General features: G+C 48.0%; 1 protein-coding gene across 2 annotated transcripts in view; it reads right to left on the bottom strand.

Annotated features, from left to right (window-relative positions):
* The window catches only part of CPNE2 (copine 2), a 173743-nt gene extending 161667 nt beyond the window's left edge, over positions 1 to 12076 (bottom strand). Inside the window, exon 1 of one of the 2 annotated variants that reach the window (XR_008447130.1) lies at positions 11606 to 12076. The gene's annotated coding sequence lies outside the window, so the exon portion shown is untranslated. The remainder of the gene's footprint in view (positions 1 to 11605) is intronic. The other variant, XM_054049166.1, reaches the window with a different exon arrangement.
* Positions 12077 to 23755: the final 11679 nt, after the last annotated feature.

Raw genomic sequence — 23755 nt, 5'->3', positions numbered from 1 at the left:
CCAAGGCCACGGAGGGTGGCAAACACACACACACAGGACCAGACTGTGACAACCTCAGGGTTTGTTCTGACCCAGAAAAGCAGCCAAGTTTAGCTCAGGTTTAGCAAATGCAAACTAGCTAAACCGACTTAAACTTGAGGCCTTTCTCAGCATAGATGCTTAGCTGGATTTCAGCCAACCAGAGCACGGGGTGGAGTGATTTAAACGTCATGTGGAAAACCTCAATTTAAATAATCGATTTTAATCCACTCTTCCATTTGTACTTGAGTTAGTTTCTAAAGAAAGATGTGTTCCCATTAGTTGATATAACCATTAAAACGTTTACAGCAAACTAGAGCCTTTACATGAGATTGGATACATCTTCTTGCTACCTAAATTAAATTTATGGAGATATCCTATCTCCTAGAACGGGCCTTGAAAGGTCATTGAGTCCAGCCCGCTGCCTTCACTAGCAGGACCAAGTACTGATTTTGCCCCAGATCCCTAAGTGGCCCCCTCAAGGATTGAACTCACAACCCTGGGTTTAGTAGGCCAATGCTCAAACCACTGAGCTATCCTTCCCCTAGCTAGGAGGGTGCACTAACTATACACATTTCTTTAAGCAATTATATAGCTTGATATTTTTGTATTCTTATTGTACCTTTTTAGGATGTCAGGAAATGGTGAATGATATATTGCTTATTTACTGGATAACTTTTTGCTCATGATTTGTATCAAGCTGCATTAAGATGGTAGCTGGAATGTAATTAAACACAAAACAGCACATACAATTGATTTTTATTCAACAAAACAACGTTCAGTGTTTTCGATACGAAAACTTCTCTTATCAAAAGATGTTCCATGTTTACAACTAAACCATTTATTGAACAGAGGGATTAACTGTAGTCAGTGAATTAAACTTATTATTTCAGGTCAGCCTGGGAAAATTGCCACACACCCCTACATGAAAGTGACTGGCGCTTAAGTTCCGACTCGCCTAAATCTCTTGAAAACAAGACAGTCTCCTATTGTACCATGTTTATAAAACTCAGCCTGCAAAGTCAGATGTTTCCCCCCCGATTCCTGAAGAGCCGCCTTTAACTCAAAGTTTGTGAGAGAGGCTCAGAGATTTAGCTTATTAACTTTTTTCTTAAATGCTATAAGACATTATAAGTAGTTTAGGCCCTTAACATTTTGTAGTAAATTCAGATTTCATTTTAAACAGGATTGTTTTAAAATGAAAAACTTCTTATTTGAACAAAAAAATCCAATTTTGTGTGTGTGTGTGTGTGTGTGTATAATATATATATAAGTCATCGATTTGTATCCACTCTGTTTTGTCCTAAGCAATCTTGGGTGCTCAGCTCTTTTGAAATCCAACCCACTTGCTGGGCTGCATAAATATGGATTTACGAGTCTGACTTTAAAAACTTTGAAAATCTTGGCCTAAGATAGCCTCACCCCTGTGCAGACACACTTGTGCGCTGACGGTGCACTGACAGTTATGCGTGCACAAGTGTGACAATATGTTTAGCTCCGTAATCGATGCTACTCTCAGTTATGAAGCACGCAGCTTCAAAGAAACAGTTCATTGGGTGCATCAGCCTTCAAAATAGATGCCTCACTTCGAAACCTGATGTGTCAGAATAGCAACCCAAGAACAGAGAGGAGACATAGCCACCTGGCTTCTTTGTGTATGCTGAGGACTCCTCACTGCCAGAGGAGATCCTCAGTAGACCCCTAGCACTATGGAGCACTGAGAAGAGAATATATTCATCCCTAACGGGAAGGAGCATCTGACTTCACTCTGCAGAGACCCTGTTGCTGAGCTAGGATGGCACATCCATGTACTCCCAAGGAAGGTCACTATAACCATGGGGTCCAATTAGCCTCATCTGGTACCTGCATGGTTTAGGTCATCTTAGTTTCCTGACTCAATACACTCCATGGAACGGATTTTCAAATTCTATGTCAAGGTTCAGTAAAGGGTCACTCACTGTGAATACTTTAGACCCCAGCTGTATGGGTTTTTTAATGGCATAATACAATCCAATATGAATAGAGATATTTTTAAAGATATAGAAACCCAAGCCCAATAGTCCTCTCTCCTAGTATGTGGCACCCAGACAGTGAAAGTGACTAGGAACATAAGGCCTGATTCTGTCTATCTTAGGTATTCACATGGCTGTATTACCATCAGATGTGTATTTAGCCACACAATACCCCTGCGAGGTGGGGCCATACTCGTATCCCCATTGGGCAGGTGGGAAACCTGAGGCACAGAGACACTAAGTGAGTTGCCCACGGTCCCACAGGCAGTCTGGAGCAGAGCAAGAAACGGGTCTTCAGTCTCCCAAGAGCCAGGTTAGCACCTGAACCACTGGATATCCTCCCACTTTTCTCACCCACACTGATGTAGGTCAGGAGTAACTTCATGGAAGTGTAGAAAGCAACAGAGGGTCCTGTGGCACCTTTAAGGTCTGGTCTATACTACCCGCCTGAATCGGCGGGTAGAAATCGACCTCTCGGGGATCGATTTATCGCGTCCCGTCGGGACGCGACAATCGATCCCCGAATCGGCGCTCTAACTCCACCAGCAGAGGTGGTAGTAAGCGCCGCCGACAAAAAGCGGCAGAAGTCGATTTTGCCGCCGTCCTCACAACGGGGTAAGTCGGCTGCAATACGTCGAATTCAGCTACGCTATTCACGTAGCTGAATTTGCGTATCTTAAATCGACTCCCCGCTGTAGTGTAGATGTACCCTAAGACTAACAGAAGTATTGGGAGCATAAGCTTTCGTGGGTAAGAACCTCACTTCTTCAGATGCAAGAAGTGATCTGAAGAAGTGAGGTTCTTACCCACGAAAGCTTATGCTCCAATACTTCTGTTAGTCTTAAAGGTGCCACAGGACCCTCTGTTGCTTTTTACAGATTCAGACTAACACAGCTACCCCTCTGATTCATGGAAGTGTGTGAATTTACAGCAATGTAAAACTGGTATAGGCGAAAGCAGGACAATGCCAATACAGTGACAGGCTAATCTAGTTTCATTCTTCAAACTGAATGAACTGCAAAAATGAAGCAATGACATTCTACTGTAAAATTTATGTTTTAACAACCTTTGTTGGTACTAACTTAAGCAAATTAACAAGACACTTAACTATGATTTTGGGGCAGATCCTTAGCTTAGTAAATCAGAAGTCAATGTTTCTACCCTACACTGATTCTCACCAGTTAAGGATCTAGCCCTTTATTTTAAAGTGTTCCTTTAAGATGTCAAAGGCTCTTGCTCTAAGCCATCCTTAGATCAAGTCTATTCACTGCTCCTATTAATGTGACTTTGTTTGTCGTAGTTCCTTGCCTAATTTTTTTCTGATCCACTAAAGAGGCACAGACAATGTCCTGTGACAGACTGAACATTGCCACTGCGGTCAAGGAAAACATTTGATGTATCTTGTAACGTTGCCCCCGACTTTCAACATTCTGAGGGCCATGCATGAGTGTCGATGTTAGCAGCCAACAAACTTCATTAACAGCCTTGAGAACTGCGAAGTTGAATCCTGGGCTACATGGGAAACTAACAGAGACCAGGAGCTGAGCAGCAGAACGAGAGGAAAAAATCAAATTAAAAAAATGAAAAAGATGAAAAAAAAAACCCCCACACAAATAAAATAACGAAGATGTCATTATTTCAATTCCCATGTGCGTACGGAGAGAATATGAATTATAATTCATTTCTCTACATTTCTGAGAATTTATTAAGATGTCAAATCTTTTATTTACTGCAAATATATATTTTAGCAAATTTTTTTTCAATTTGCGACGTAGGATCAAGATGACCCACTCCACACTTTTGATAAGCCAATAACTCAGCCACAAAGAAACACATCCGTCAGCGGCAAGAGCTGCAATGCTCGTGACACCTAACTCGAATATACATCAAGGTCACATAGCCGGAAATTCATGTAGAGCGGAGATATAGGAGTAGATACATGTCAAACGGTCATTTTAACACATGTCGCAGGTAGATGGTTAAGAATCGAGCGAATACTGTGGAAAATTGTGTTTCTTGGTGCCAAAGATTAAAGAATAACATCTTTCAACCTTATAAATCCAAAATGTGAGTATCTTTAAGCGTTATTAAACCTTAGCGTTATTATCACGCTGTATAATTATGAGCTTTTCTTTGTTATAACTGGTCCACATGTACTAAATAAGGTCCATAAAAGAAAAGTAACAGCGTTAACGCTTAATAGACTATGCAAGTGATGATGTCACATCAGGGCCGGTGCAAGGAAGTTTCGCGCCCTAGGCGAAACTTCCACCTTGCGGGCCCCCCCTCACCCAGCTAACCCCACCCCCCCACAGCAGCTAACCCAGCCCCCCACCCGGGGAGCCCCCCCGCAGCAACTACCCCCCCCTCCATGGCAGCTAACCCTGCCTGGGGATCCCGCCCCAGCTCACCTCGGCTCCGCCTCCTCCGCTGAGCACACCGGCGCCACTCTAACTCTCCTCCCCTAGCAGGTTTGTGGCACTGATTGGAGGAGACTTAGAGCGGGGGCTGTGTGCTCAGCGGAGGAGGCAGAGTGGAGGTGATCTGGGACGGGGAGTGGTTCCCCTGTGCACCCCCCGTTACTGCGGGCGGCCCTCCCCGCGCCTCCCCCACCCCACCCCAGCCCACCTTCACTCCACCTCCTCACCTGAGCGGGCTTTTAGGTGCCCCCAACCACTAGGTGCCCTAGGCGGCCGCCTAGTTTGCCTAAATGGTTGCACTGGTCCTGCGTCACACTCCAAGCAGGTAACTGTGAGGTAGGGGTTACTTTCCAAACAACGGGTGTTGGGTTATAACGTTGAAAAAGGTCATTTTGTTTCCGTGTAAACACTGTAATGAACTGTTTTAATAGGTAAGTGAGTGTATGTTACTAAGCATTGAACCGTTAAGCAGTGAAAAGACGTGTTGGGATGGCTGCAATGTGGTTTAAATCACCAACCATGTGGTGGGTGTGTCAGCCATCCTATAATGCTTGCAGTCGGGAGCACATAACAATATTCAAATCCCCCATGGCAGAAAGAGGAAAAAGAAAACCCTCAGGAGCTGAGTATCGTAAACAAAAGGCTCAGAAGGAAAAGGACCAAGCAAAATAGCAGGGCTCCTTCCTGAAATATCTTCTCTTTATTCCAAATAAAGACGGAAGCAGTTCACAGCATCCAGATGAAGGAATTTTACTTGGAGAGGAGGGTAGCTCACATCCGCATGGAAGCAGTTTGGAAACTCAAGATGATGGAAACTTACTTCTAGATGAAGGCAGCTCACAACATCAGACTGATATGGAAGTGGAGAAAATTTATTCACCTTCAGAGACACATGCAGAAATTGAAGTAAATGAAGTAGAAGGAAGAAAGGTTGAGGAAGTTACAAACAAATTACAGTGTGGGGATCCAGCTTCATGGCCCAGATGTGATGACAGTGTGCGGCAAATTCTCGTGGAACATGGACCCGAACAAGTTCATGAATTTCCCTTCCCTAGGGATGGAAATAAAAGAAAATTCTCTGCTCAGCATTACAAGAGGAAACTCATTAACGGGGAAGAAATTCATTGAAACTGGTTACAATATTCAGTGTCGAAGGATTCTGTGTTTTTGCTTTTGCTACAAGTTGTTTAGAAATCAAGCAATTGGTACATCACTTACTGAAAATGGTTCGAAGGACTGGAAAAACAGATCTTCAATTCTCTCTTCACGTGAAAGAAGTACAGAACATTTGGAATGTTCTCAAAATTGGAAAGAACTTGAATTATGGTTGAAAAAAGGAAAAACTATCAAAGAAAATTTGTGTGATCAAGGAAAAAGAAGAATATTGGCAACAAATATTAGAGCATCTGATTGCTTTAGTGAGAGTTCTCGGTGGGCAAAATTTAGCATTCTGCAGCTGCGGCAGAAATGAAAAAATTATACACTCCAGGTAATGGAAACTTTTTTAGGTTTGTTGAACACCTCGCTTTATTTGATCCAGTCATGAAGGAGCATCTATGTAAAATAACTGATCATGAAACACAGATTCATTGCTTAGGAAAAAATATGCAGAATGAACTGATTCAAATCCGGATTCAAATCCTGAAACAATGTCATTATCTGTTGAAAACTTAGATGGCCAAGGCTATGATAATGGGAGTAATATGAAGGGTAAAGACAATGGTGTGCAAAGGAGAATGATGGAAATCAATCCTAGGGCCTTTTTCGTTCCTTGAAGTGCGCATTCTCTGAATTTGGTTGTCAATGATGCTGCTAGATGCTGTTTGGCGGCAAGCAGTTTCTTTGACCTGGTGCAACGTGTTTATGTGTTTTTCTCAGGCTCAACATGCCGTTGGGAGATTCTGACTCGCCATGTGAATTCTCTAACTGTGAAACCACTTAGTCAGACAAGATGGGAGAGTCGCATTGATGCTTTGAAGCCTCTTCGCTATGAACTTGGAAACATTTATGATGCCCTAATTGAAATTTATGATGGTACTACCTTTACTGGATCATCTGGCAATATGGCACGTTCAGATGCAGAGGCTCTTGCAAATGGCCTTTCCAAGTTCAAATTTGTGACTTCACTCATTTTGTGGTATAATATCCTTTTCGAGATTAACCTCACTAGTAAGCAGCTTCAGGAAAAGAACTTGAACATACATCCTGCTATTCAAAAACTGCAGCAAACTAAAAATATTCTGGAGGAATTCAGAAGTGATGAAGGGTTCAAAAGAACACTGGTAGATTCTTCGAGCTTGCTGACGAAAGACACTTTCTGACAGAATTTGAACCAGAGCCAGTTCGCATTTGGCAAAAGAAACAGCAGTTTTCGTATGAAGGACGAGACACACCCATAGAACCCAAAACAAAGGTTCAAAGTGAATTTCTACTTCGCAGTTCTAGATACTGCTATTCACTTGGTTGACAAAAGATTTCAACAGATGCAGCAGCTAGATTCACTATTTGGCTTTCTATACGATAGCCACAGCTTGCAAAAGAAAACAGCAAAACAGATAAGAGACTTTTGTATAAAACTGAAAATTCAAAAGACATTGATGCTACAGATTTGTGTAGTGAGCTTTAGGCTTTTTCAAGATGATTTAAGAAACATTCCACTCCTGAAGAAGTACTGAAGTTTATTTCTGAAAATAAACTCACTGACAGTTTTCCAAACATTTTTATAGCTCTACGCATTCTTATAACTTTGCCAGTTTCCGTAGCTAGTGGGGAACGTAGTTTCTCTAAGTTAAAATTGATAAAAACATATCTACGTTCAACCATGGCGCAAGAGAGGCTTGTTGGACTTGTCACAATGTCAATAGAGCATGAAATAGTTGGAAAACTGGATCTAAAAGAACTAGTGACCGAATTTTCAAAACTTAAAGCAAGAAAAGATATGTTTTAAGAGCACAGAGTGTTTTTTTATTCTGAGTGTTTTGTAAATATAGGTTAAAGTTCATTGAAGAGTTTTCTTATTTCTTTCTATATTGGATGTGGTGGTAATGGCAGTTAAAGCAGGATAGCGTAATGGATGGTTTTGGATTTGTAATAATAAAAATTATAATTTACATTTTAATGCATTTTTATTTGAAACCGGACTGAAATATCATCTAGCTGTCATGTACAAATCTATTCTGAAAATTTTGTGTCTCTATTTTATCTGATCTCAGAAACATTGGTTGGACAGACAGACAAATCGAATAATTAAGCTCTGTTTAAAAAACAAACAAACAAAAAAAAACCCGCCTAAAAACATTAAAAGGAAAAAAGGGGCAGAATGTTTCCCAGTTTACCAAAACCCTCAGCCTAGATCTGCCCTGGGGGATTTGGGGGTGAGGGGTGCTGATTGCATGGTTTGCCTAGGGGGCCAGTTGCTGGCAGCTAGTCTAGGGCCGCCCCTGAACAGAACTCTGCGGTAACACCAAGGTTCAGAGGTGAACTCTAGGGATATGTCTACACTAAAGGCCAGACTCTCACCCCAGTTCCTCCAGCATCATTCAGGAGCAACTTCGGTACAGTCAGTGAAATTACTCCTGATTTAGGGCTGGATCCACAGGCCATTGATGAATCTTTCCATTGAATCTGGCCCTCGGGCCTTCTTTGCCACAAAATTCCCACCACTGCAGTTTCCCTGGTGACAGCAAAGGTGGGCATACCAGTACATTAATCCGGATTGCTCCATGCGGTCCCTGGACTCCAACAGGGTTACTCACATGAGGAAGTGTTACAGGATCGGGATCTGAGTTTGGCAATGGGGGGAGCTAAGTGGAAATATTTTCCTTGTTCAAGTCATTAGAATCATAGAATCATAGAATATCAGAGTTGGAAGGGACCTCAAGAGGTCATCTAGTCCAACCCCCTGCTCAAAGCAGGACCAATTCCCAGCTAAATCATCCCAGCCAGGGCTTTGTCAAGCCGGGCCTTAAAAACCTCCAAGGAAGGAGACTCCACCACCTCCCTAGGTAACGCATTCCAGTGTTTCACCACCCTCCTAGTGAAATAGTTTTTCCTGATATCCAACCTGGACCTCCCCCACTGCAGCTTGAGACCATTGCTCCTTGTTCTGTCATCTGCCACCACTGAGAACAGCCGAGCTCCATCCTCTTTGGAACCCCCCTTCAGGTAGTTGAAGGCTGCTATCAAATCCCCCCTCATTCTTCTCTTCTGGAGACTAAACAATCCCAGTTCTCTCAGCCTCTCCTCATAAGTCATGTGCTCCAGACCCCTAATCATTTTTGTTGCCCTCCGCTGGACTCTTTCCAATTTTTCCACATCCTTCTTGTAGTGTGGGGACCAAAACTGGACACAGTATTCCAGATGAGGCCTCACCAATGTCGAATAAAGGGGAACGATCACGTTCCTCGATCTGCTGGCAATGCCCCTACTTATACAGCCCAAAATGCCGTTAGCCTTCTTGGCAACAAGAGCACACTGTTGACTCATATCCAGCTTCTCGTCCACTGTGACCCCTAGGTCCTTTTCAGCAGAACTGCTACCTAGCCATTCGGTCCCTAGTCTGTAGCAGTGCATGGGATTCTTCCGTCCTAAGTGCAGGACTCTGCACTTGTCCTTGTTGAACCTCATCAGGTTTTTTTCTGCCCAATCCTCTAATTTGTCTAGGTCCTTCTGTATCCGATCCCTACCCTCTAGTGTATCTACCACGCCTCCTAGTTTAGTGTCATCTGCAAACTTGCTGAGAGTGCAGTCCACACCATCCTCCAGATCATTAATAAAGATATTAAACAAAACCGGCCCCAGGACCGACCCTTGGGGCACTCCACTTGAAACCGGCTGCCAACTAGACATGGAGCCATTGATCACTACCCGTTGAGCCCGACGATCTAGCCAGCTTTCTATCCACCTTACAGTCCATTCATCCAGCCCATACTTCTTTAACTTGGTGGCAAGAATACTGTGGGAGACAGTATCAAAAGCTTTGCTAAAGTCAAGAAATAACACATCCACTGCTTTCCCCTCATCCACAGAGCCAGTTATCTCATCATAGAAGGCAATTAGGTTAGTCAGGCACGACTTCCCCTTCGTGAATCCATGCTGACTGTTCCTGATCACTTTCCTCTCCTCTAAATGTTTCATAATTGATTCCTTGAGGACCTGCTCCATGATTTTTCCAGGGACTGAGGTGAGGCTGACTGGCCTGTAGTTCCCCGGATCCTCCTTCTTCCCTTTTTTAAAGATGGGCACTACATTAGCCTTTTTCCAGTCATCTGGGACCTCCCCCGATCGCCATGAGTTTTCAAAAATAATGGCTAATGGCTCTGCAATCTCACCCGCCAACTCCTTTAGCACCCTCGGATGCAGCGCATCCGGCCCCATGGACTTGTGCACATTCACCAGGTGTTCATGGCATTCAGTGGATCCCAAACCTAGATGGAGCATTGGAGCGCGCTACTTGTTGGTAGCGCAGTTATCTGCCCAAATTCGAATGATAGACTTCCTAAACCCAGCGAGCCATCCGAGCTGTCACTAACACCCTGGAAGCTGTTCTTACAAAGAAAGGGAGCCCTTCCCACCACCTCCTATACAAAATAGTGAATCATCCCCCGAGGCTCCAGCAGACCCAGCGGCTACAAAGCAAACAGCGTGGAGGAGAACAATAGCCAACAGCGAAGGGTACAAAAGTGGAGGCACATCACAAACTGCGGGCAAACGAGCACCTTTGCCCTTCAGCTCACCCGCTGGCTGCCGCTCACTCTGACTCCCAACCCACAGCAAGTGGGGCAGAGCAGAGGGGGGCCCTGTACCATGGAGCTACCAGAAAGATATCCAGCACCTCACAGCACCCAAGTCCAGGGCCTCTGCACGTTAACCATCAGAATGCAAAGTGGGTCACTGATCTCTTCTGCAAGGTAAATTTTGGGGCATCCGTGAATCCAGGCTAAATCCTAAATCGCCACACTCACAACAGCAGTCCCGTCAAAGTCAGCCAGGCTGCTATAACCACGTACTCTGGGAGAGCCAAGAGGGTACAAGCCAGATCTGGGCCTCAGCGTGCTTGCTCCGAACACCCAGTGCCCTGAAGAGTGCACTATCTTCATAGAGGAGACAGAGTGGGAGCAAAGGAGTAGTAGTGAGTAAGTTGCATTACTGGCCGGAGGAAGGCAAGCAGGATTTGTGGCACACGGTGAGAGAGAGGAACAGGCTTTAAAATGTGCCCTAAGACACACGTACCATCAACTCTAAACAGATCCCTGAAGGTCCCAGAGCGGCTGCGGAGAATCAGGTTGATTCTCATGTCTGGGTGGTATTTTAAACATTAAGGATGGACGGATGTGGGCCCCTACCAACATTAACAGAGCCTTTTCTTTCTCCCCCCTCCAGTGGCAAACACACACAGTTATGAAGCTGCAAAAGAAATACAGTGTTTTCCCTTCCACACTGCAGACAGATCCAGAGTCCATGTGCTGTAATGGATTCTCCCTGCCAGGCACTAAAGACTTGGATTTTGTTTCATATTTTTAGATGGTGTGAGCACCCAGTAGCTTTAAAAGAAAAAGAAAAAGAAATCACAGCTCTATCATCTACACCAGTAGGGATTTCCCCCCTAGTTACTGCTACACTGGGTAGGATCCCAGGTGCCAGGCATGTGTCATCAGTGGACTCTGGGAAAGGCAGCACCTCACAGGAAGGAGGGCTGGAACAACAGGGGCCAGGGGCTGCCTTGAGCATTTGACTTGAGCGGGGCAGGGGGAGTTAGATGGACCCAGACGCTGGTAACCGACTGCAGTTGATCCTGTTGCAAACCGCCTCTGGCAGGCTGCCCTTTCCCAAAGGGTGCAAATCAAACCGGGCTCCGCGGAGCGCTCGTGTGGGGTCGGGGGGCGGACGGGCAGGGCCAGCCCCCGTCGGCCGGGAACGCTCCCTTGGAGGCGAACCGTTTCCTGGATTGAAACTAGTGCAGAAGTGAGGCCAAGCTCCAGCCCCACCCCGTGAACCGCCCAGCGCCGCTGCCAGGAAACTTAACAGCGCAACAGCCCGGAGGGGCCCCAGCCCGCTGCGGGGCAATAGACCCCCAGGCTCCCGCGGGTCCCCCGGAGCTTGCCCCGCTCCGCCTCCCTCCCTGGAAGCGGCGGCTCCCCGCCCGCGGCTACTTACAGCTGTGCCGCTGCCCTCCGGGAGGTGGGGCCCCGGGCTCCTCACCGAGCTGCTGGGGCCGCCGCGGGGAGCTGCTGGGGCATCACCGGAGAGCCGCGCCGGGGCAGGGGGGAGCCTTGCCCGCCGGGCTCGGGGATCAGCGAGCGGGCATCGCCGCCCCGGCCAGGCAGCGGCTCCTCTGGGCGGGGACCCGCAGGGCTCCGCGGCGCGCAGTGCCCCGGTCCCGGGGAGCGCTCTCGCAGCTCGGGGCAGCGCCCGGCTCCGCTTCTCTGGCGGCGGCAGTGGTGGGTCCGCCGCCCGCGCACCCCTGCAGCTGCCCCGGCACCGCTGCTCCCCCGGCAGCGAGCGAGCGAGCTGCGGAACCAGCTGCACCAGGCAGCGGCGCTTGGTAACTGGGAGAGCGAGGGGTGGGATTAGCGCGCAGCGCCCAGCCCCCGGCACTCCGCCTCCGCGTAGAGACAGCGGGGCGCCCCCCGGGAGCCACTTCCCCTGCACTCTGCGCCGGGACTGCCTGGCAGCTTCCCCGGTGTAGAAATACCTCCTCCCCGCCCCTCTCCAGCCTGAAACGTACAGACACCAGGAGGCAGCCCCCTGGGAGGTTGATTTTCAGAAACTGCTTCTTTAATCCACCACCACCCCGGGCTTCCCAGGGTTGCGGGGTCTTTCTAATTTAAACTCCCGGCTGGGTCTGGTTCGTGGAGGGCAAGAAATACTTTACATAGCTTTGTCGAGAGGGGGCTGCCCCCTCCGAAGTAAATAAATACCCCTCAAACGACCGTGCAAGAGACGCTCTCAAATATGCCACGCAACGCAAGTGGTATTTTTAAAAATAATCCGGCTCCCAAGGACCTGCTTTGAAACCCGCTCAGCTGGGGCAGACGGGCGAAGCCTTCCGTGTCCCTAACCTGGGAAAACGTTTTTTTAAACAAACGACACGGTCAGTGGAGGGCCCGATCTTGCAATCGGAGCCCCGGGGGGCAACGTCCCGAAAGCTCCGTAGGGGTGGAAGAAGCCCCCTCCCGCGGATCCGGTTGCAGGATCGGGGCCTTTAGCTTTTACGGGGTCACACGAGCAATGTGTTTGACCAGCCCGCGGTTCGTTCGCTCGCTGACACCAGCCCCAAAGGTTTCTCCCCCTTTCCCAAAATCTTGGTGAACTGGGAGGATTCCTTTGAACCTTTGCTATTGGAACTACATGATTGGTCCCTTATGTCACGTGGGATTGGTGCCCATTGGCTGATCTAGCCTTTATAAACCACTTCAGCCTAAAATGAGAGTTATTTTGCCTTGAAACACACTCCCGTTTGGTGTCAAACAAATCTCAGCTACTGGCCCAGAATTCACCTTCCATGGACTCTACCTGCCCCAGGGGATGGTTCGCCCCCTCCCCTTCTGGACTGTTGAAAGCAGAGACAAATACCAGCCTCCCCACCCTCTGCCTTCTCTAAAACATAGATGTTACTGTGCCTTAAAAAAAACAACCAGGGCTTAATTTGTGCCAGTGAACCCAGCACCTCTCGGCGTGGGCAGCTGACAGCCCCAGCACCTCTTGGCTTGCTGCATCGGTTATGAAAGTAATAAAATTGCTTGAGCTCCGGCACCTTTCATTACAAATTACGCACTGAAAAAAACCTTCCAAAACAAAACACTCCCCTGCACATGCTTCTTCCCGCAGGAGAGAGGTGACAGACGTCGTCATGGTGCTTACTGCACTCCTGGGAGGCGATGAGCGTGCGACACCGATTATAGAGTCAGATTCGGTTTTCCTTTTTGCAAAGGGGGTCAGAGCAAAGTCCTCTTGAGAAGGGTAAATAGTGAGGGAAATTATCCTATCTGTAATGAAGATACTGTCTGTGAAATGTTGCAGTGCCCGGACATGACCTTTCGCGGCATAATTGGAATTAGGCTGGTCAGTCATATGATGATTCCGTGGCAGCTGAAGATCAAGGACACCGTTTTCTCCTTACAGCAATACAGAGGGTTAATGCTGCCACCGGCCTCTGTGCAGGATCCCATGTTGGGCCCTGAAGCAGTTTAAAAGCAAAAATCTTTAAAAGGTGAAATTTACCCGCATTGGCACAAAACTGGTTGGGCGGGAAGAACCAAATGAAGGATTGGGGAGTGGTCAGAAACATGCCCTGCCCCCACAGGGAAGGGCATGAGGCTGCAAAGCAGCCCTTCTGTGATTGCTTCTTCAGCTTTTCTTCCCCCCTACCCAGATTCATAGGCCACAAGGGAGATCATTAGATAACCTAGTCTGCCCTTCTGTATATCACAGCCCAAAACATTTCACCCAGTTACCCCTCGGTTTAGCCCCATAACTTGCATTTGGCTAAAGCATCTTCTAGAAAGGCATCCAGTCTTGATGTTAAAAGGTACCAAGAGATGGGAAATCCACCTTTCCTGGGCAGTTTGTTCCGATGATTAGTCATCCTCGCGGTTAAAAACCTATTACTAGTTTGAATTTGTCCAGCTCCTAGCAGTTGGTTCTTGTGCCTCTCTCCCCTGAGCTAAAGACCTCATTAGTACTTTTGCCCTTTTTTGACCTGAGTGGCTACTCAATTTTTGGGGCCCGGAGGACGTTCCCGTTGGAAGTAGTAATGCATGGAGTTCGGTATTCTCTGTCAGGCAAGCTTGTTTATTTACAAGGAATGTACAAAGTCCTGCTTCTCCAAATGCCGCAGGACCCACAAACAAAAGGAGCGGTTTCTTACCTTACAGCCGCAAGCCACTTTCGCCAACAGACCCAAATGCTGTCTCTCTAGATTTTCCCAGGACACTGGGCTCAACAGCTACCACTGGCTTTCTTGCTTTTTGCCTCTGCCTCTCTGTTCTTGCCTGTCTCTCACACACCTACATTCCCACCGGGTCACAATACTCTGTGGACCCCCAACCCACGTGGTGCTTGCTACTGGCCAGACTGTAATAGGCCTTATTTTAGGTGTGGCCCCTTGACAGTCTCTTACAACTCTCTTAAATGAAGGGCACATTCACTCATCGAGTTGAACAAGGTTTCAACTCCAACCCATAATATTATGAGCTGGAATAGCAGCTGCTTCCTCTTTGTCCCACCTGACCGTGGCTTCCCAGCCACGAGCTCTATACCAAATGTAAGGACCCAATTCTCCAGACCGCCCCGACACTCCCCTCTTGGCCGGCACGTGCACAATCAACATGGAGGCAGCCTCCCAGCTGGGCCATAGGCTCTCCTGGTGCAGCTGTTTTGCCCAGCAATGGGGCATCACAGGCCCTTGCATTGGGCCTTGGCCAGTGGGTTAATTGCACCCTAAATGCACAATTATAGGAGGAAGCGTCCGTCTTCTAAGGATTCTGGACTCCAGTCCAAGCTACACCTCTCAAGCATGTTCCTCACTGGGGGTTTATGTGTCAGTAGAGAAGTCCCCAGATCACACAAGAACATCAGCATCAAAGCCATTACAATATACTGGGTACTAAGAATCCTTCCTGTTCATGCAGCTCTTTTGATCCAAAAGCACCTTTCAAACAACACACAGAGTGCACCACTAAAACACCACCTCCTCTTGGGGAAAGACAGCACCTACCACACCTATGGTTCCAGGTATTTGGAACCTTCAGCCTCCTCCCATAAGTAAAGCAAGTTAAAAAAAAAACCACACACAATCTGAATTGTTCCATTGCCACCAGGGCCATTGTCTCTTTAAATTACTGTCACCACCTGCAAATAGCCACATACATGCAAACATCCTGCTTGCACTGAAGTCAATGGCAAAACTCCCATCAATTTTAACAGGAGCAAGATGGGATTCTGTGTCTGCAGAAGACAATGAAAGCACCAGCCTTAACTACCCCTGGATTCTTCCATACGTAAGAACAGCCATCGTGGGTCAGACCAATGGTCCATCTAGCCCACTATCCTGTCTTCTGACAGTGGCCAATGCCAGGTGCTTCAGAGGGAATGAAAAGAACAGGTGATCATCAAGTGATCTAGATTTTCCAAGAAAGCGCAGCTTCCTTTTAAGCATCTAAAAAAGGGCCCAATTAAACAAACACACTCAACACACTGGTTCTCTGAAAATCCACAGCCCCTACTGTGGGTGGTGAGCTCTTCTGAAAATCTCTTCCCATATGATGACATCTAATACAATCACCACCAGGGTCCTCGAGCAGGGAATCAGTCATAGGACAATGGCTCACTTTGCACACTATACATTAGCATGACAGAGTGAGTCACAGGCCAATCACGCCCACTTCCGAAGGTCAGCCCCTGCCTTTCAGCAAAATAAATGGCCATTTTTTCCTTTTTGTCCTGAGTATTTCAAATAAGATTAGGAAGGTAGGTCCTTATTTTTCCTCTGCTGTCTACAGTTTTTAAAGGACCATTATTATTCAGCTATTATTTATTCAGAGCACACAGTGTACAGGGCACTTTACAGATCTTACTAGAGAGAGAGAGAGAGAGACCCATTTCTGGGGCTGAAGAACTGACTCTAACGGCAGACAAGATGCATTAAGGGAGAGCCACAAAAGTAAATGGGAACTGGAGGATGTAGTACAAGGTTGCAGCTTGACTTTGATTTTCCTGCCTTCTCTGGGTTTATTAGGCAGCTCCTTAATATCACATTGTGTGCCTATTCTGTTCGCTCTGCCTAGGGGCAGGTTTACAATTAAAAGGCCGTATCGTAAGCGTTTACTGTAAGATTTAAGTGAAGACACTCCTACGCCGCCGGGAGAGCGTCCTGTAGTTAATCCACCTCCCTGAGAGGTAGTAGCTATGTTGGTGGAAGAAGCTGTCCCATCAACACAGTGCTGTCTACACAGGGGGGTTAGGTTGGTATAACTGCATCACTCAGGGGTGTGGATTTTTCACACCTCTGCATGATGTAGTTATATTGACATAGATCTGTAGTGTAGACCTGGGATAGGATTCTGGCCAAAGTGACCTAGACAAGCCAGGGTGTGTTCCTCCTCCACTGCAGAATTTGACATGATCTAAACCAGTGGTCTCCTTAGGCAATGACGACATGTTATGTTTACCCATACACAAAACACCCTAGAGAGTTGTTAACAGTCCTATTGGTTCACATGACCCTGAGAAATACAGCAGATGCTTGCGGCTGTCTATCCGACTCAACAGACAATGGGGTAAGCCCCAAAGCAAGTCAGTTAACCTGTGTGATGCTGCTGCATCATGACTGGCTGAAGAGTCCAGTTCTCAAGCCACAGTCCTTGGCACAATTTTTGCAGGAACTAGGTGCAGGGCCAGAGGAGGACGCCGGTGCACTACTAGGGTTTGAAGCCTGCTTCACTGTCCTCTCTGCTCTCTACACTTACCCGTCTCTCAAGCAGCTCTCCTCCTGGCACAGTGCAAGTCTCCAGGGTGGCCCGTTGCTAGCAGCATCTTCCCAGCTTTCATTGTGGATGCTGAAAGTTTTCAGGTCCTTCTTGCAAATGTCCCTGAACCTGTGCCCAGGTCAGCTCAGTGAACTTGAGCACCTGTAAGTTCTCCATACAGGAGATCCTTTGGAAGGCGTTCAGCCGATGGCTAGATTAGTTACATGTTAAAACAATTTTGGCATGATCAATGCTGGAAGAAATGCTAGGGTATTTGTTATGCAGGAAATCAGACTAGATAATAAATAATATGGAGAGTACACCTACCTCATAGAGCTGGAAAGGACCCTGAGAGGTCATTGAGTCCAGCCCCTGCCTCCACTAGTAGGACCAAGTACTGATTTTGCTCCAGGTCCCTAAGTGGCCCCTTCAAGGATTGAACTTACAACCCTAGGTTTAGTAGGCCAATGCTCAAACCACTGAGCTATCCCTCCCCACCATGATTTTCTGGCCTTAAGGTATATGAAAGTCAGCTCTGGCTGTTAATTTTCTCCGGGCCAAATACTGTACTCGGATGAGTGCACAAGTGACTCAGAGCAGCAGGCACTTATCTGAGGGTAGAATTTGCTCCTAATTAGTGGTTTGTACGATCCAGCAAAGCACTTAAGCACGGGAGTAGTCCCACAGAAGTCAAAGGGACCACTCACATGATGCCTAAAATTAACCACGTACTTCAGTGCTTTGCTGGATTAAAGCCAGAGCGTTTATGCCTAGATTGGTTTATGTTCTAGGAGCTCACCAGAGATCACCTAAAGAATAGTTGCATTCTCTAACTCACTTCCAGCATCTCCTAGAACCAAAGCTACACAAACAGAGACAATCATTATCCTTAAAAGCAAGATTTGGCAGCCCATGGAAGCCATTTGGAATATCTGCAAGCGATCATGACACAGAAACGCATGACTATCTAGGGATACTTGGCTTTCTAATATTATGCCTATAATTCACTCTGCTGGACTTAAGGAGCTGTCAGACTTCCTATTCTAAACCTATATTTTCAGTGTTTTATGGCCAATTATCTCCTTGGGACTGAAACTTGGCTTACAGATTCTCAGCCCTAGAAGGATATTTTTTGATGCAGAGAAGGGGTAATAAAATTGGAACCAAATCTCCTTGGAGGTTTTTGATTTAAATTATTCCTTTGTTTGTATACTCCATTTGCTAGGTGCTTTGTAAAAGATTTTAAAGGGGCTCTTTCCCCTTTTTCCTGACACTAGAATTGTTATTACTGGAAGAGTTTTCGGGCTTGTCTTCACGTACAGCGATGTTGTGTGTCAGTGAAGACTCCATTATGTTGCCAGGAGAGCGTCTCCCGTCGGCGTAGTTAATCCACCTGCCCGAGTGGCGGGAGCTCTGTTGACGGGAGAAGTTCTCCCACTGACATAGTGCTGTCTACGTGGGGGGTTAGGTCGGTATCGCTATATCGCTCAGCGGTGTAGATTTTTCACACCCCGGAGCGACATAGTTAGACCAACGTAGGTCTGAGGCGTAGTCTAAGGGTACGTCTCCATTTAAAACGCTCCAGCAGCACAGCTACTGCAGTACCGGTTCAGTGGAGACTCTCACTACCATGACAGGAAAGGTGCTCTCATTGCTGTATTAACCCTTCTGTCGACCTAGCACAGGACCAGGGGTTAGGTCGGCAGAGCGACATCGCTCTGGGATGTGGATTTGTCACATCCCTGACAGACGTTGCGATGCCGACGTAAGTTTTCAGGGTAGACCCAGGCCTAAAGAAAAATCGAGTCAATTGATTTTTTTTAAATGAAGGGTGTGTTTGTTTTAAATAAACAACCTATAGATTTTTCACTTAAATTGTTCCTTTGGAACCAACTTCGAATCCCTGATTGCGTTTGGGTGCCTGACTAACAACATTTCTCATCTATTCATTTTGATAAGGTGCAAAAGGGAGGGGCGATCCATTTCAAAGTCTCACTTGGTTCGGCTACACAGCCGTTTCTGAGTGATGAACAATCCAATTATGCTTCTCATCTCAACATCATCGGTAGTCCAGCAATGCCTATGGGGGCCAACTGAGATCAGGGCCACGTTGTACAAAAACAGTAAGAAACAGTCCCTGTCCCAAAGACCTTACAACATAAATAGATAAGATAATTATTCCCATTTTACAGACAGGAAACTGAGGCACAGAGATTAAGTGACTTGTCCAAGGTCAAACGGGGAATCAGTGGCAGAACTGGGAACTGAACCCACATGACTTATGAAGAGAGGCTGATGGAACGGGTATTATTTAGTGTGCAGAAGAGAAGAGTGAGGGGGGATTTGATAGCTGCTTTCAACTACCTGAAGGAGGGTTCCAAAGAGGATGGATCTAGGCTGTTCTCAGTGATGACAGATGACAGAACAAGGAGCAATGGTCTGAGGTTGCAGTGAGGGAGGTCTAGGTTGTATATTAGGAAAAACTTTTTCACTAGGAGGGTGGTGAAGCACTGGAATGGGTTACCTAGGGAGGTGGTGGAATCTCCTTCCGTAGAGGTTTTTAAGGCCTGGCTTGACAAAGCCCTGGCTGGGATGATTTAGTTGGAGATTGGTCCTGCTTTGAGCAGGGGGTTGGACTAGATGACCTCCTGAGGTCCCTTCCAACCCTGATATTCTATGATCGCCTGATTCCTAGTCCAGGGCTTTAACAACAAGGTCAATTAGTTAAGTCCACCCCTCCACTGGTTCCTCTGCCAAACAGGAAGTGAGATTGCCCTGAATGTACAGAGTATTATGATATTCTCCAAGATCGGAGGCTTCTCCTACTCTTCCCCGGGAAACACCATGAAATTCATTCACCATATGGTAATCCTGGTGCTGCTCTTCCCAGGGGGAGAGGTTTTGGAGAGCAGGACTTGGAAGCAGCCAGCACCTCCTCTCTGAACCTGCTCTCTTGTTCGCCAGAATCTCAGCTTTCATTAAAAAAAATGGGTCTCTAGCTGTTATGGTTGTGAAGAAAACTTCAAAACTGTGAATGGAGTGTAACCGATGCAGAAATGTCTACCTGCAACGCGCCGGGCTGGAACAATCGCTCAGCGATATGAACTACCCCATTCAGCTCAGTGAGGGGTTAACACAGAAGTTAAATGTCAGGATTGTTAACTCACTCATAAAGGAGAGGAAGCAGAGGGAAGGTCACAGATCTGCTCAGTTTACAGTACGAGACGTCTCATTCCAGCGAGCATTTGGGCAATTTCACCTCTTGTTTTTTCCCCCCATTCAAGAAAGAGCCACGATCATGGCATAATCAAGCCCCACTGAAGGGAAGCCGCGTTCCAGGACCCCAGAGAACATGCACGATCAGCTTTTAAATAGCTGCACGTAGTGTGCAGGGCCGGCTCCAGGCACCAACTTGGCAAGCAGGTGCTTGGGGCGGCCACTCCGGAGAGGGGCGGCAGGTCCAGCTATTCGGCAGCAATTTGGCGGATGGTCCCTCACTCCCTCTCGGAGAGAAGGACCTTCCGCCGAATTGCCGCCGCAGATCGCGATCGTGGCTTTTTTTTTTTTTTTTTGGCTGACTGGGGCGGCCAAAACCCTGGAGCCGGCCCTGGTAGTGTGGCATCTCATTCTGTTGACTCACAAGGGTGGAACTTATTTGGGTGGGCGGAGCTTGGAAGAGTACTCCAAACCACTCCCTGACCCCTAGAAAGGGGCTTGGCTTCTGACCCCTGCACGGAGCAGGGATTCCACCTCCGAAAGACACTGAAACCCCAGCAAGAGCCAGCCCCTCCCAAAGGCTGTCCCAGCACACACGTGGCAGCTGGCCCCTGCCTGAAGGCGCTTGCAGAGGCCAGCTGCATTGGCGTCCCTATGCTTGTGCAAACCTCCCTTCTCCCGTGGGTGAGGAGACACAGGGAGGCAGGGAGTGTTAATGCCACTTGCAGCTACGTTAACTCCATTCAGACATGTGCCAGGCTCAGAGGGAAGCATGCCAAGGAGAGCAGCTGCTCCCCCATGGCCCTGCCCCCCTCCACCCCCGACTTGGAGCAGCGGCTGCGCATGCACTGTGGGTGGGTGTCCACCGTCAGGGCTTGTGGCATGCGGGATGGGGCCATGCAGCAGTACTTGTGCCCTAGCAGTACTTGTGCCCTAGAGTCACAAAGGGGTTTAGGCTCCTTTATTTCAATGGGAGTTAGGAGCCTAAATGCCTTTGAGGACCTGGGCCTCTGTCCCCAGTAGGGTGACCAGACAGCAAGTATGAAAAATCGGGCCAGGGGGTGGGGGGTAATAGGAGCCTGTATAAGAAAGAGACCCAAAAATCAGGACTGTCCCTATAAAATTGGGACATGGGGTCACCCTAGTCCCCAGCCACTCATTTCCTCTGGGCCCAATCCTGCTCCCTTTGAAATCACTGGGATGTTTTCCATTGACTTCAGCGTGAGCAAGACAGCTCAGGAAGGATGCCCTCACTTGTCCCTGGGTGCTGGAGAACCGTCTCACACGTGTGACTGAGACAACGGGGGAAGGGAGTTGTAGGGCCAGATTCTGCTCTAGCTCCATTGGTGTAAATCCAGAGTAACTTCATTGAGCTTTATACCAGTGTTAGTGAGTTTGTGATCCCACCCTCAGTGCGCCTTAACTCTGCTTCCCCTTGTATGGCAGACAGTAGGCGTGGGAAGGACGCTGGATTAAACAGATGGCAAAGGAACCATTTGAGCGGAGGCTGCAGCAAAAAGGTAGCTGAGGATTAGGAAACCAAGTCTAATGCTGCCTCTGCAAGGACACTCGAGGAAAGTCAGCAATTGCAATGTGAGAAGAAGGGCAAATGCCACTAAAGCCTTGAATAAAAGCTGCCAAGTGGCAACTCTGGCCAAGGCCCTGGGGAAACTGGAGATGCTCATTCTAGCAGAGACAGTAAGAGTCTGACTCTGGATTATCTAGGATAAAGAGAGCCAAAAGGGTCTGCCTAGGAACGGGTTGGGTGGGGGTGAGTGGCATATCCCGTTTCCCAGGCTGGAATCCAAATCATTCTTTTGCCTGGATTGGCAAACTTTGGCACCTTGACGAGTGCTGTTATACGGTGCGCCATGTCCACCCACCATCCAGCGCCTGGGCTCACGCAGCCCAGGAGCCGTGCAAACGGGGCAGCCTGTAACGCAACGGTATAGCGCGGCCACGCCTAGGAGGGCTCGCTGGGGCGTCTGGGACTTCGCAGTGCCATTTGCCAATGTCGTTTAATGTTTCAAAGCGGAGGATGCGGGAGAAGCAGACAGAGCGCTGAGTTCAGAGGCCTTTGTCACTAGGTCACGAAAGTCCCAAGCAGCCGTTTCAGAGGGCGCTGCAGCTGGAGTTGATGAGTCCTGGGGTGAGTTAGGCCTGGTATGGGAAGGGAGAAAAGAGGCTCTGTGGGAACAGGTTTGGAGATGTTCAGAGGGGTTCTCATGTCAATGAGGCCTCCCTCCAATAGATCTCAGACTTCTCCTTCCCAACATGGTGCTAACGGAGGGTCGCTGGCGCTACCCCCATGGGGGAGCAGGACCTTCAGCAGGTGTAGAACAATGGCAACAAAGATGCTGTTTTAGGGGTTGGCAAGGTACACGGGAACACAGGACTGGATGGAAGGGGCCTGAGTGATCAAGGCCAGTCTCCTGCTATTGCGGGCAACCCAGTCATATTATCCCATTCATAAATGTATCCCGCTCCAGCTTACAGCTAGTGAGGTGGTTTGCCCCACTGCCTCTATTGGAGGGGTGTTCCAGAACCTCTCTCCGCTGATGGTGAAGTGCTATGGGGTGACTCAGAATCTTTGCCCCAATGGGCCCGATCCTCTCTGTGAAGCTCTATTTGGGAGCAAAGCTCGCTCTCCCATTCAGTCTCCTCGGCCGTGTCACCCATATTCAGTCCTTCCTTCCTTGACTCTGTTGTACTTACGCCAGATTTACCCTTGTGTAACCAAGATCTGGATTTGGCCCTCAGTGCATTAAGATTCCCTCTCCCCCTTTTATTTAGCAATTGCCAAGGATCAGTCGTGCCTGAGCCTACGATTCCCGCAGTCCGAGGTTACTCCGTTTTCGGCCGATAGAAGGTTTTGCTCTGTGTTCAGATGATGGGAGGTTTGCAGAGCGCGCTGCAGTATTACACAGCTCAGATGAAACTGGATCTTGAGCTGGAGATGCAGTTAGCTGCTGACAGGGTGGGATTCCTCGCTCATGAGGTGGTCAGAGCTCTGTGCTCCTCCTCTACAGACACTCAGCTGCGCCTGCCCCTAATCCCCCTCTCCACACAGCAACTACTCCCCTCCTGGACATTCTATCACCCTACCAGGGAGCACTGTCCCACTGCCATTCTTGTGTTCCAAGAACCATTTCAGTTACACATGGCTACCCAGTATTCGGGTAAAGAGCAGGCAGGTTTATGGGACACATTCAGCATGGCTAAATGTCTGCCTGGAAGGGACCACACGCACTAGCTGCATGTAACCCCTTTTAGGGGCTAGCTCTCTTTTGACTTGGAGATGAGGCCATGCTGAGTCCTCTGGAGCCAGATCAGAGTGTGAGGAGTTTGGTCCAGTGCGTAGGTTGGAACTGACCTGCCCAGGCAGCTCCTGGCTAGGTCATCGCCAATGCCGTAGGCTGAGTTCCCAGGTTTTGAGTTAGGCTTCGAAGTCCTGGTGAGGAACCTGGAAGGGACCCATCCAGGAGATTCCCAGAACCCAAACTCATTCTAAAGATACAGGGAGATAAGAAGCTCCCCATGGCCGAACGGGTTGCACATCATGAAGACATATCTGTTGTTACCAAGTTTTACGTGCCATTGAACTCAGCCGTTCTTCTTCCTG

The sequence above is a fragment of the Malaclemys terrapin genome, chromosome 14 (genome assembly GCF_027887155.1).
Source record: "Malaclemys terrapin pileata isolate rMalTer1 chromosome 14, rMalTer1.hap1, whole genome shotgun sequence".
In the NCBI taxonomy this organism is placed as follows: domain Eukaryota; kingdom Metazoa; phylum Chordata; order Testudines; family Emydidae; genus Malaclemys; species Malaclemys terrapin.
The sequence above is the reverse complement of the archived record's forward strand: the minus strand, read 5'-3'. Positions and strand labels throughout refer to the sequence as shown.